Here is a 12,534-nt window from a genome sequence, read left to right as displayed (position 1 = left end):
GGACATAAATTCATAGAATAAACTGAGCAGATGTCGTGACTGCAGAATTACGCCACTGATTTTCGCTGTAACTTCGAAGCAAAGAAGAATTGACAAAAACAAGGCAAACCCACATGCAGTTTATTTACTCCAGCATAATGAGTGAAAATTCCTCCTCACCCGGTGCATTAATCCAGGGAACTAAGTATAATTAACTTGGAGGAGAGTTAAACAGTAGGATTTATGCCACAGCTGCACTGCTGTTCAGTGATGCAGCAGTAGCCATGTTTGAATCAATTAAACTGTAAAGAAAGAAACAGGAAACCAGGCAAATAGGAAGCAGCACTTTTCTCAGGTACAGAGCTGAGTATCTGTTCCGTATGATACCTGCAGGACATGTTCTCTGTTCAAAATACATGTCAGTGAATCCACCGTGAACTATTATCTGTCTGTGTTGTGGCTGTGCTAAGAGGACTAGTGGATTAGGGCCATTTATGATAGCACAGCTCCAATTTCATCCCCCAACAAAACTTTTCCGTCAGTCCCCTCAAATTCAACCAAATCCAGTTTACTGACTCTCCTATAAAAATTGGAGAAGGTGTCCAGGGTGATATGAAAGGCAGTATCTGGCAGAGTATAATGTGTCAATATATATTTATTAAAAAAGCTTGAGGAGGAAATTGAATCTTCCCACTGTTGTATGCCAAGAGAGGTTAAATTAAACTTCTCTCTATCTGCAACTGGTGCTGTATTAAATCCACTCTGTAATGGGGTACAGCTGAGGACAGTTTGAAACCCGAGTCAACATTACACGGTTCTAAAAAGAGCCTTCATTTTTATATCATGTATGTATAAGTGTCAGTCTGGGTTGTACTTCACAAAGACAGGGTATCTAATTGGACTAAAGAAGCTATTTCTAAGTTTTGCTATTGCTACATAGCAAATGTTTGCATTAATAGCTGTTAACTCACCAGTCTTGCCAAGAGCTTCAGCCATCACTTTGTTTACAAGACAGGAGGTTATTATACACCGTCTGAGAAGTCGACTTCTTCAGGGCAGAATGGACGCTACAGTGACTCGGTATTGGAAAGTGATGAGACAGTGCCGCTGTGCTGGGTTAGCTAGTTAGCATGCTAACTGAAGTCAAAGAAAAGAAATGACAGAAATAGAAGCAAAACAAGAGGGATGTTATCCACCGTTGAAGACAGCTCTTGGAAAGTAAAGAAATGAACTTTGAAAAATGAAACATTTGTTCTAGACTGATAAGTAACGAGCTGTTAATGCTAACATAGCAATGGTGAAGCTTACAAACAGAAGAGATATTGGTCTACATGTGAAAACTGTTTGAGGTGTTGAGCAGTGCTGTGGTCAGACAGATCTCAGCAGTGGGTAATTTGAGGTGGAGGAATTACTCTTCAAGAGTACAGGGTTAAATAAACAGTCTGGTAGTTAACAAAAGAACCCAACAGGACACCATTTGTGTAATTATGAGTAAAAATGGTGTGCCAAATAACAACTGATGGCAGCACACACACACACACACACACACACACACACCCATAATCACAGCAAGCAGCTCACTCCAGAGTGTAATGGCTTTTATGTAATGGTCATCGACGCAAGTGTACTAAATGAAACATTTTCTTACAGCAGTACAAAAGCAGAACAACAAAGACACAGGAGTAAACACGATTATGTCTTATTAGCTGCCTGGTTACCATATGAGTTGCCACAGCGACCAAGTCACACTCATAACATGTGTTTCAGGAATTTATAGCAAGGCAGAAGTGAATCTTCCGACAGTGATATTGCAGTGAAATAACCCCCTCTCATAAAGGCTATTCATTTCTAGAATAGCCTTGCGGTAAGTGACCAAAGAGAATGTAACTGCAGCGTATACTGACTAATCTGCTGCTTCAAACCATCTATAATGTTTGTGTGATTGTGTGTGTGAAGAAGCCATGGAGAATAAAAAGCCTGCAGCTGCTGGCTGAGAGTGAACACTTGTGTACTGAGCTCTACCTTGCCGTTACTGATCCCTCATATTGAGCGATGACGACTTAAATGATTGGAACACATTTTCCATATGTCACTAGTTAGTGGAACCGACTCTCAACCAGTTCACTGATTGGATAACGGGTGTGAGCTGCTGTTGCGACAAGTGAAGCGTAGCGCAGTGGTGGGCCAACCCCATTAAGAGCAGGTCATCCAGATGAATGATTAAACAGGCAGAAGGCTGCTCTGGCCAATCAGCAAACAATCAGCCTTTTAAATGAGTATTATGCAAATGAAGCATCATGAATGCATCAAAACAACCAATATGAAAATGATGCCCGGGGTGATAGCGGGTAGAGGTGTGCATTCACAGTCCATGTAGCTGGGCGTGCTGTGTAACGGGACACATAACAGTAGAGAGAAACTGGAAATAATAGGTATTGTATTTCAACCCCAAGTGATATGGATTATTCTGCAGCGCACAATAGGCACTTCACGCATACTGTAGAGAGAGGGGGACGAAAACATTCAACAAAGCCATGGCAGATGATTTAGACTTCACAGGCGCAATCAGAAATGCAGCCATTTTCACTTTTCACTACCTCATGACCGCTGTGCGAACTGTACCAAGGCTTTCAGGGGAGCTCACTTTTTTCCCTTTTTTCCCCCATGTTTTTGTGGTCAGAAACAACAGATACAACATTTATAGGAATCGTTTCACATTTTGGGAAAAATGCTTATTCACCTATCTGGTATATACTGTATGAAGTGCATCAAATTAAACAAGATGCCACGTCTTCATTAGCAACCACTGAAGGTACTGATAACTGGATTATGTTACTTTTCGACTGAGACAGGCTAGCTGGCCCCCATTTCCAGGCTCTATGCTAAGCTAGCTGTAGATTTACGAAAATTTGACTTGCAAAAACCTTTAACACTTTAAACTTATTTAGAAGAAAATAAACAAAACAAAACAAGGCAGTTCTGTTATAATTGGTATTGATCATGTGGTGTTTGTTTACATCCTGTGCCATCATCTGACTGCTACTGCTCCCTGCCCTGTTGTTCTGTAGATGTTTCAGCCTCACAGATTTACTCAGTGAATAAAATCTAATTTTCCAAATAGATAATGTTTTATTTATCAGGAACTGTGGGCACTGGAGAGCCTGCTGTTGCGTGCAAAGTATTGAGTGGCCTTGTGTAGCTACAACACATTAGAGGTAAAGGAGCACTTTCCATTTGGTGCCGTTTCTTTTTATCTTTCTGATGATTGATTTATCAACAACAAACAGAGACTAAAATGCTAAAAGCTTTCCATAAACTCGAACATGGATCCAGCTGTCTGCAGGCTCACCATGTCTAACCTTCTTAGCTGATAAGCTTGTTAGTTATCCACATATAAACCCAGCATTTCACCCATACAGGACATTAATGGGCGCCCTCCTCGTGGCGTGAACACAATTTACTCGGTGACTTGTAATTTTGTCAGCTGAGGTTTAATCTACTTAGGCACTCATTTTCGGCCACTCTGGGAGAGAGCGTGAACTACAACTCTAAATGTGGAATTACAAACTGGCACGTTGACAACTCAGATAGGAAAAAGAAAACACAAAGGAAAGCCAAAAAGCCTTCCCTCCTCAGCAAGTCTCCTGCTTCCCCGCAGAATGGTTGCTGTGCTCTGGGCTGTTGCCCACGTTTGGTCAAATGATGACTGTCCCTATGTTGATGCCACTTCACTGAAATCTTTCACACAAGCTCCCTAAACACCCAGCACACGTCTCATCACACCTCTGTCCTGGCAGCTGAACACCAGCAGGAGAGCCTCACTCTGGGCACAAACAATCAAAACACAGAAGTTATACAACTGTGGATAACGAACTCTGTCCCTGTTGGAAAATTTGTACTGAGTTTGTTCTTTGTTGTGTTTATCTCCTGTTGTCGTCTCTTGTCATGTGTCATTTAAAAGAAACTTCTTTCTTAAAACTACTATTTTAGTGAAGAAAGAGTTGAACTAGTATAAAATTCCAAGTGAAAGCATTACAAGTGGGGAGCGCTTTACTTGAGTACCAACAATTAGGAGATGGGCTCAAGATTAAGCACTAACAATGTATCATTGTACGCTGCTCTTGTGAAGAGTCAGTTAAATTCCCATAATAATAGAAATAAAAAGCTCAAACAAAACGTTTTCTTACATTCAAATGTTTTATACCATTCAAGGACACAATCTTGCCTTTATTTAATCTGTTTAATCTGTATTTATTTAATTATAGCATGATTGCTGACCTACCAGCTCCTTTTCAGCAAAAGTCCATGCAGAAAATGTTCGCAGTTCTGCTGCACCCACTGAGCTATTTAAGACATCAGTGTTTCCGTGTCATGAATAAAGAATACCCACTTGAAAGGCCAAGTATTTCCTAAGTTAGGTGGTGGCTCAGATAAGATTTCAAAATTGGTCTTTTCTGTCAAACTTGCTCCTCTTTCAGTACTGGGAAGTCTGGAGAAACTGGGATCTTAAAGTGCTCACCTTAAAGTGACAAGTCGTAATCTATGACTTTTATTGAGCTCAGCAACAAAAGAATTGCAGTATTGACAGGCAGAGCAGTCTATTGAAACTAATAGCTGTATAGACAGACCAGACCGGAACACCCCTGTGACCTACTGTAGCTAATTATAGGCAAAGCTGAAACATCCCATGATAAACGCACTTTGAAAAATCTTTTTTTCTTTTCTTTTCGAGATAGGAAATTTGTTATGGTTCACGCAGCAAGCATGTTGCTCATGGGGTTGGGAGGGGTCTTCTAAATTTCTTCTGTTTTCACCTCCAAGGTCTGTCAGGAGCTCCTGCGTGTGTCCCACCTACTCCGCGCTGCGAGAGCTGCCATATGCTTTTTGACTGTGTTTAGGTTGATGTTTTTGTTGTTGTTTTTGTGCGCTGCGGTATTTACATTCTGATCGCCCACCTTCTCCCGCCCCCTGCTGACACTTTGGCCTGTCGTGTGGCGTTTCCATGCCAACTCTCACCCCAGGCGGCAGCCCTAATTGGCCCGCGACCATGTCATGGTGATTTATGAGAAAGAAAACATGCAAAACTAATACCACAAAGTCCTTTATCCACATACTTTTTTTTTTATCTTAATTAGGTGAAGACACAAAACAAAACTCTGTATAGCTACAGATAAAAAGTGGCTTAATGACCATTTGTAGGAATCCATTTTATCATTCCCCACTTATATTAATACACCCAATTTGGCTCATTCTTCATTAATCCATGTCTTATGACTTCACTCTTAGATTATGTGTGTGTGTGCGACAGAGCAAGTGCGACTCCATGCACACACACTTAATTGGCACAGCCTTTGATGGAAGCTTCTATCCAAAGCACTTCACTGTTAACACGCACAAGAGTTTATGCCATCAAATCAGATTCAGCAGCCACTTGCAGAGACTAATTACTTGCATTTATGAAAGTTATTAAAACTAAGTCAAGTTTGGAGAGAATTTTAGTCTGCCCCCCCTAATGTTTGATCAGCTCCCAGCAGCCAAATGCACAGAACATACTCATTATGCCTGTTTGAAACATCTCCAGGGTATGAGTGTATGTGTGTGCAGGTTTTCCCTGAAGACTCTGAAGGTTATCGTCTCTTACATTTTTACCTCTATTAACCCAGACAGAGAAAAAGAGTGCTGCTTCCTTGTTAATATTTGTTCTGGATATTCTGCAGTCAGTGAAAGGAGGAGTTCAGCATTTTAGAAAATTAACTATTAATTGCTTTCTTTCTTTTGCAGCAGTGACATGAGAGGGTTCACATCAATCTCGCCACTGTGCGTTAGGAGGAAGCATCTAGCCCGGCTGCAGTGAAGACATACACTTATCAATGAATCTAAAACACATTTACACAGTGTGGCTTGTTTGTTTAACCTACACATGAGTCTAACCTAAATGTAAAGATGACTCGTTGTGTTTTCAAGTAGAGTTGCATGTTGAAACTGGTCAGTGCGATTCCCAGCCTCAATTTAATGCTTGCTCAGGACGATTAGCTTTGAGTAACGTTAGCGTACATGTAAACCACGCTGATGCAACAGGTTAAACCAAATGATAAAAAAAAATATGCCAGCTAGTTGTGTTTCCTCGTTAACCACTAAAAGAAAACTTTGTATAATCTGCATTCATTTAATATTGTTGACCCTGAAACAGTTAACAGATCTACTGCAGCGATGTGAGAGTGGCATTGCGAGCTAAATTAGGTTAGCTTTCACCTGGACGCCTGTGAGACTGATAAAAGAAACTTATTTCCAGAGACACTGGCTATACTGAAACAAGGTAATGTGATGACAGATTGACAGATTTTACATGTTTTTTTAAGCAGATATTCTACTATTGACTCTAGCTGAAGCTTGTGTCGTGAATTTTTGCGGCAGTCTCTAGGTCTGTTTACTGTCCGGGATAGTTTGCAGTTGGTTCATGAACGAACCATTATTCTTGGACTGGGTGGATGAAAACTAAAAATAGAGGAAATACTAGGTAGTCTTTGTTTTGAGATAGGCTGCATACTCAGCTGTGTTCATTTACTGCCCATGAAACAGTAAACAGACCTACTGCAGTTATGTTAGCGGCCATGTTGCTAGCTTGCTAGCTTGCTACCTTTAGCAGGACAGATTGAAAACAGAGCATTTAGCTATAAGCAGATAAACTCACTTCACTGAAGCAAGGTAATGTAAGTATGTAATTTTTACATGAAGTTAATTGAAAATATTAGAGTTAGTGTTCTTTAGTACATCTTGAAGTTTGCTTTTGAAAAACGTTTTTGAACCAGTGACAACTGTTTTCCACTAATCTAACTTTACGCAGCAAAAATATGTTTTGACATCAGAATATAACTGAATTAATTTCGGCAGCACTTACTGTAATATTACTGTAAATACTCAAATAATGTCCTTAACTGCAGAGAGAACCAGTCCCTATGTGAAACAGGCTTATATATCTTTTTGTGGCTGCAGCTCAGGTGGCAGAGCAGGTCAGCCATTAATCACAGGGTTGTGTCCTCTTGTCCACATGTCAGTGTCCTCTGTGTGTAAACGTGGGGGAAGAATATCATCACGGACCATTAGAGACGGATCTTTATTTAATATTTTCTTCCAAAATCTGTCCCACAGCAATATTTAGTCAATTATTTGAGACATGCCAGTATTTGAATAATGGTTTTTATTTGATTTGAACTAGCAGCTTGGTAAAATAAAGCTAATATAAAACCTGAAATACTAATCTACTCTACTAATATTGACTGCATGTAGGCTGGCATACATTGGCCTCATTATTGAAGTTGTCCACTGATGTGCTGTACATGCACTAATCACAGTTATATTGGCTCAGATGGGCATTGGTAGGACACACCTGCACAGGCTCGACTCCTAATTGTTTGTCACTGTCGGATTGATCCCAGCCATAGATTAGCCATAGTGCATTGTCAGGACCAATTTAAAAAAAAGGGTCACTGAAACCCTCTGGTGGCAAGTCAGTTGGGATCAATGGGAGAAAACACATGGACAAACCTTGTTGAATAATATGACTGTGTCTCAGTTTGTCAATGAGCTGGTTCCACAGAATTGAGGCAGGCTCAGGAGACATTAATAAAGGTGGGCAGTGAGAAATAATGTAGAAGATAGAGAGAATTATTAAATAGACTGTAAGAAAGGATGAGATTTGATGTATAGGAGAATGAACAAATGACAAAGAGACTCCCGTCAATCAGAAACAACATCTGGGAGACTGAACTGATTCAATTTTGGCGACAATTTTACTGAATGATGTATCTCACCTTAGTTTTCTGATTCTCTCATGATGTGACAGTTATAGGTGAACACAAGGTTTCTCGATTGGACCAGGGATGGGCCTGCATCATTTGTGCGCAACCATGTCAACACTTGTGCTATTAAGTGGGAACGTACAGGATATAGAAAGAAGAGAGCATAAAGAAAGGAAGGGTGAGAGGTGGAGTGAAGACTGTTGAATTTTAAGTGAAGTGTGCAAATAATATCCTGGCTGTTGAGAGATATTTTTGACCCGAGAGAGCAAAAAGAGAGTAAAAGAGGAGAATAGAAAAGCTGCAGAGAGAGAATACACAGACAGAAATGAAACCGACCGACAATAGGAATGAGCCAAGTGGAGTGAAAAGAGGTGGTGAAGTCAGAGCGAGCGTGCTGGTAATCTCCTCGGTGATGTGCTGTTTTATGAGTTGGGACCGTATTCCTTTGAGAAAATACACAGAGAGCAAGTGAGTAACAGGAACAGGAAAGAGGAGAGATAGGAGATGGAAGAAAATGACAGAAGAGGAGAAAGATGATTAAGGTTCAAAGTGAAAAGGACGAGTGGAGAGGCCTGTCTAACTTTTTTTTTTTGCATTGGTGCTGTATTTTTAATCTGCCTGTCTTGCTCATCAGTCCTTTCTCCTTTCTTTTTCTCTTGTTCTGTTAGAAAATGCTTATGCATTACCAAAGAGGCTCAGAATAAAATCCCCTTCTTCTCCCTCTTTGCTTCCTTCCTACTTTACATCTTTCTCAACATTAGGGGTGCGTTGGCTGCGTTTAATCCTTCTTTTTATCCTGTTGAGTCATCTGTTTTGACGCGCTCTGAGGTCGCCAAAATAACTATGCATGTGCCTCCCCCTCTCCACCCTCCTCGGTCTTTTTGTCTCCTCCATCCGTCCACTGCCTCTTTTCCTCTGTCCATAACCATCAGTCCTGTCTGTTGGTGGCTGAACCCTGTGATTATCCAAAGCAGAGCTAAATAGGCAGTGATGGTGTGGTGGTTAATGGTGTTGGGATGAGATGGGGTTTTATGGAGGAGGTGGAGCTGAGGGCAAGGGGAAGCTGTTGAGCTGACTGCAGATCTGGCTCATTTAGATCCGTCATGCAAGGTTATACGATAAGCCTGTGCGGTAAATATACAAATATGAATATTTGGGATATTCTAATGGCACCAAGGCAGCATTTCTATGGAGATGCTGCAGTAGCAATTGCAGTGTGGATTTTTAATCTGCGTATAATAATTCTTCATCACTTTCCCAAGCTCAATCAACAGTGGCTTCATTACTCCACAGATCTGCTTCAGTTGAAGAAGCCAGCAGCCGTTAAGATGATACGAGTGTCGTAATGCTAGCACAAAGCACCAGCTTCAATTTGCAACGTCTAAACAACTCAGATAAAGAACGGTTATCACACACAGAGATGTTTTCAGCGCTCAATTAATGACTTGCAGAAAATTGATCCACTGGAATAATTGCTCAGTGCTGAAGACAATGGCAATAATGTTTTTTTTTGTTTTTTTTTCTTCCACTCCCAGAAAACTATTACATTTAGCAAAGAAAGACTCTTTGGCTGCCTCCTTGCACCTTCAAGGAAGAATAAGGATTTTCCAAAATAATTGAATAAATAAAAGTTAATACTGCTGATGGGCAAATTCACATACGTCACATTTTTAGTGAGAAGCAAGTTTGGAAAACTTCCTACGTTGCCTTTTTAAGTTTAATTAGCAGAGTTAATTCAGTTTTAATGTAATATTCTGATAGTAAAGACAATAGTATCGTTTGCTGATTGAGTCTAAGCATTGCTGTGTAAGAGATACGGCATTAAAAGGGGAAAACAAAAGCATGCCATGTTATTGAAGCAATAGACTCAGCAATTAGCTAATTTTCTGGCAACCAACCTGAGATTTAGTGCTGGGAAGTAATGAAAAAACTCATCTTTTGTATCAGTACTTTTGCAAGTTCAGTATGTGTGTCTGCATGGTAATATACTGCCTCCTGATACTTCCCTTACAGCCAGTAATGCTCACTTCCTGTTTGTTTCAGGGGCCTTCAGTCCATCCATCCATCCATTATCTAAACTGCCTATCCGTCGAGGGTCATGGGGGGGTGGAGCCAATCCCTGCTGACATTGGGGGGAGGGCGGGGAAGTCAGTCAGTGGTAGGCAGTCTCGTCTTAAGCAAATTAAATACATCATCAGCTGGACTGAGCTCAAGTGACTAAACTGCTCCACTGTTTCACCATAAAAAAATCTTTAAAAGAGCTCTGTGGTTATCTTGTCTATATAGTTAAGATAACTGTCTAATTGGGGGCTATGTCTATGTCTGGATGTATACCCCTTTAAGTTAATTTAATTTGATAGTTACCGTTTCATAACAGTGAAAAACATGTCACTGTCATAACTGCTCTGTATAAAAATTCCCCCCGTATGCTTCTTGTCTCTTTGTCCAGTGAACAAAGAAGTTGTTTTTATCTTATATTAGTCATGTGTTCACCCACTGTTCATTCAACATCTCAGACGCTGTGTGCCTGAAGAACAGCTGGTCGTATGAACATGAGAATCGGCCGTGACAGAAATGTGCTATTTGTTGTGTTTGGACAGATGAACACTTGTGTGGCTGGTGTGTTGCTCCTGGTGTGATGTCAGGAGTGGCCTGGGTTGTGTTTGAGCTTTGATTTATTCAGAGATGGCTGACACAGCACGCTTACTCATTCACAAGTGGCAATTGAACATTTCCCTAACTGATTTTCCATGTAATAAGTGAGAAGTGTGTGTGTGTGTGTGTACAGCTAGGTTATTCATTTGTCTGGGTGTTGGAAAAAGATGAGGTCAGCATTGCGAACCATGTGTGTATTTGTGTCTTGCTTGTGTTAATCAGCATGTGGGTGTGACTTTGTCCCCATTGACGAAGCAGTAAACTAGCATGGGGCTGTCGGGCCAGAGGAATTTCAACAGGCAGGCTGGAACGGTGCACTGTGGGTAGTGGCAGAAACAGTGGGTTTATGGCTGTGTGGCGGTCATCCGAATGTCATCCACACTCCCACTCAAACAAAGACAACAGGAGATTGGATGGTGCAAGCAGGGAAGAAGGAGAGAGTGAGGATTTTTTATTTTTTTGAAAAAGTCAGAAAGAACAGGAGAGATGGGATGGGGAGGAGAGAGTGTGGGAGTAGAGAAGAAGAAGGAGAAGAAGAAGAAGAAATGGTCATTAGGAGGAGAGAGATGAGAAAAGCAGCACAACTCAGGCGCAGATGAAAGAGAAGGAGAGATGGTTGGGGGCAGTGGGGAGGAGAAGAAAGCTGTTAGGATGTATATTAAAGAGATATAATTTGGCTTGCAGAGAGCAGAAGAGAAAAAGAAAGAACAAGGAGAAAGAGGAGAGAAGAAGAAAATATGGTTGCTAGGGACAACAGACAAATGAGAAAAATGTAGTCACCCACTCAACCCCCCCACCACTCTTGTGGATCTGTGTTTGATCCTCCTTCACCTTTAAAGCCCCCCTCCTCTCCTCCTCCTCCTCAAAGCATTGCTTGTTATCTGTTAATGCTGTCATTCTTCTTCCCTACCTACGTTTATGTGTGAACTCATACTGTATATGTGTCTGTGCCAGTGTGTGTGTGTGTGTGTGTGTGTGTGTGTGTGTGTGTTTGTGTGTTTGTCCTGCCTCATCTTTCACAGCCCATCTAGCTCCTCCACGCGTTGCCAAATCTCTACTCTACCAGCTGTTTCAGCTCTCTCAGTCTCCTTCTTACTCTGTTACACTCACCTCCTTTCTCTCTTCTCCTCCTCCTACTTCCCCCCATAGTTTTGGCCAGTATTCTTTTTGTATGTCATTGTGCGGGTAGCAAACAGTCTACTGTAAACCATCCATCACTTTCTAGTTCAGCTTTGACCTAACGTACTTAACCAGAGCTGTGCATGCACACATTTTTCCTGTTCAATGAGGGATTGCTGAGCAGAATTGTTCTGACTAGATCTCCCATTAGTCTGTTTGTGAGTTCACATACCTGTCCGCAAATAACAAATGAATGATCTCTTTCCCCATATTTATCCTCTAAACACTCAAATAAGCCCTGATACTGAGTTCTAAAATGACTGAGCGAGTGAGAGACAGAGAGAATGGGGTGTGCAAGAGAGAGAGTGTGGGTGTGCATAAAAATGAAAGTAGACATGAATAAATCCTCAGCTTTTTTTGGCCTCGATTTTTTGTGATTACTTATTAAATAAAAAAAAATTCTGATAGGCCTCTCAGCAACGTTTGGGGAGTGACCTCATACAGATACCTGGTAAGGCGGTAATGATGGACTGGCTCCTTTGCATACTGATGACATGCTGTAATTCAAAATCAGTGGCTGTTGCTGTGGGAGTATGGGGAGTGTTGTGGAAAAATGCAGCACAGAGTGTAACTAAGTTCCAGGTAATTACCACAAAAGTTTAGAAAGTTATTATTAGTCTTTTTTGCCAGATCATATCATCTCCCCTCAGCCTGGTAAAACAAATATTCCATGGCTTAGTTAAAATAATTGAATATTGAACGACTCCATGAAACCCCCAGATAACATTCAGTGCCAACGTTTTTTAAATATCCAGTGCCAAAATATACAAATTCTTTGCTTTCAATTGATTCCAGCTATGGTAGGTCAAAGTTAGGGTAAGGGTCAGGCAACTAAAATGGTTAAAAGGGTTATTTGTAAATTTTGCTGTTGCTATGTAGCCAACTTTAGCATTAACAGCTGTTTACTTACCAGTCCTGTTGA

General features: G+C 41.0%; 1 protein-coding gene across 5 annotated transcripts in view; it reads left to right on the top strand.

Moving 5' to 3' along the window:
* The window catches only part of LOC139636271 (protein phosphatase 1 regulatory subunit 29-like), a 265,139-nt gene that overhangs the window by 88,687 nt on the left and 163,918 nt on the right, over positions 1–12,534 (top strand). The window contains exon 1 of one of the 5 annotated variants that reach the window (XM_071504171.1): positions 4,243–6,295. The exons of the other annotated variants lie outside the window; for them this stretch is intronic. The gene's annotated coding sequence lies outside the window, so the exon portion shown is untranslated. Of the gene's footprint in view, positions 1–4,242; positions 6,296–12,534 lie in introns of those variants that run through there. 5 annotated transcript variants of the gene reach the window in all.

Source organism: Trachinotus anak, unplaced genomic scaffold (genome assembly GCF_046630095.1).
Source record: "Trachinotus anak isolate AG129_WGS33_773 ecotype Australia unplaced genomic scaffold, CSIRO_AGI_Tana_v1 ptg000019l, whole genome shotgun sequence".
Taxonomy (NCBI): domain Eukaryota; kingdom Metazoa; phylum Chordata; class Actinopteri; order Carangiformes; family Carangidae; genus Trachinotus; species Trachinotus anak.
Note: the sequence above shows the minus strand (reverse complement) of the source record. Positions and strands in the feature narration are given on the sequence as shown.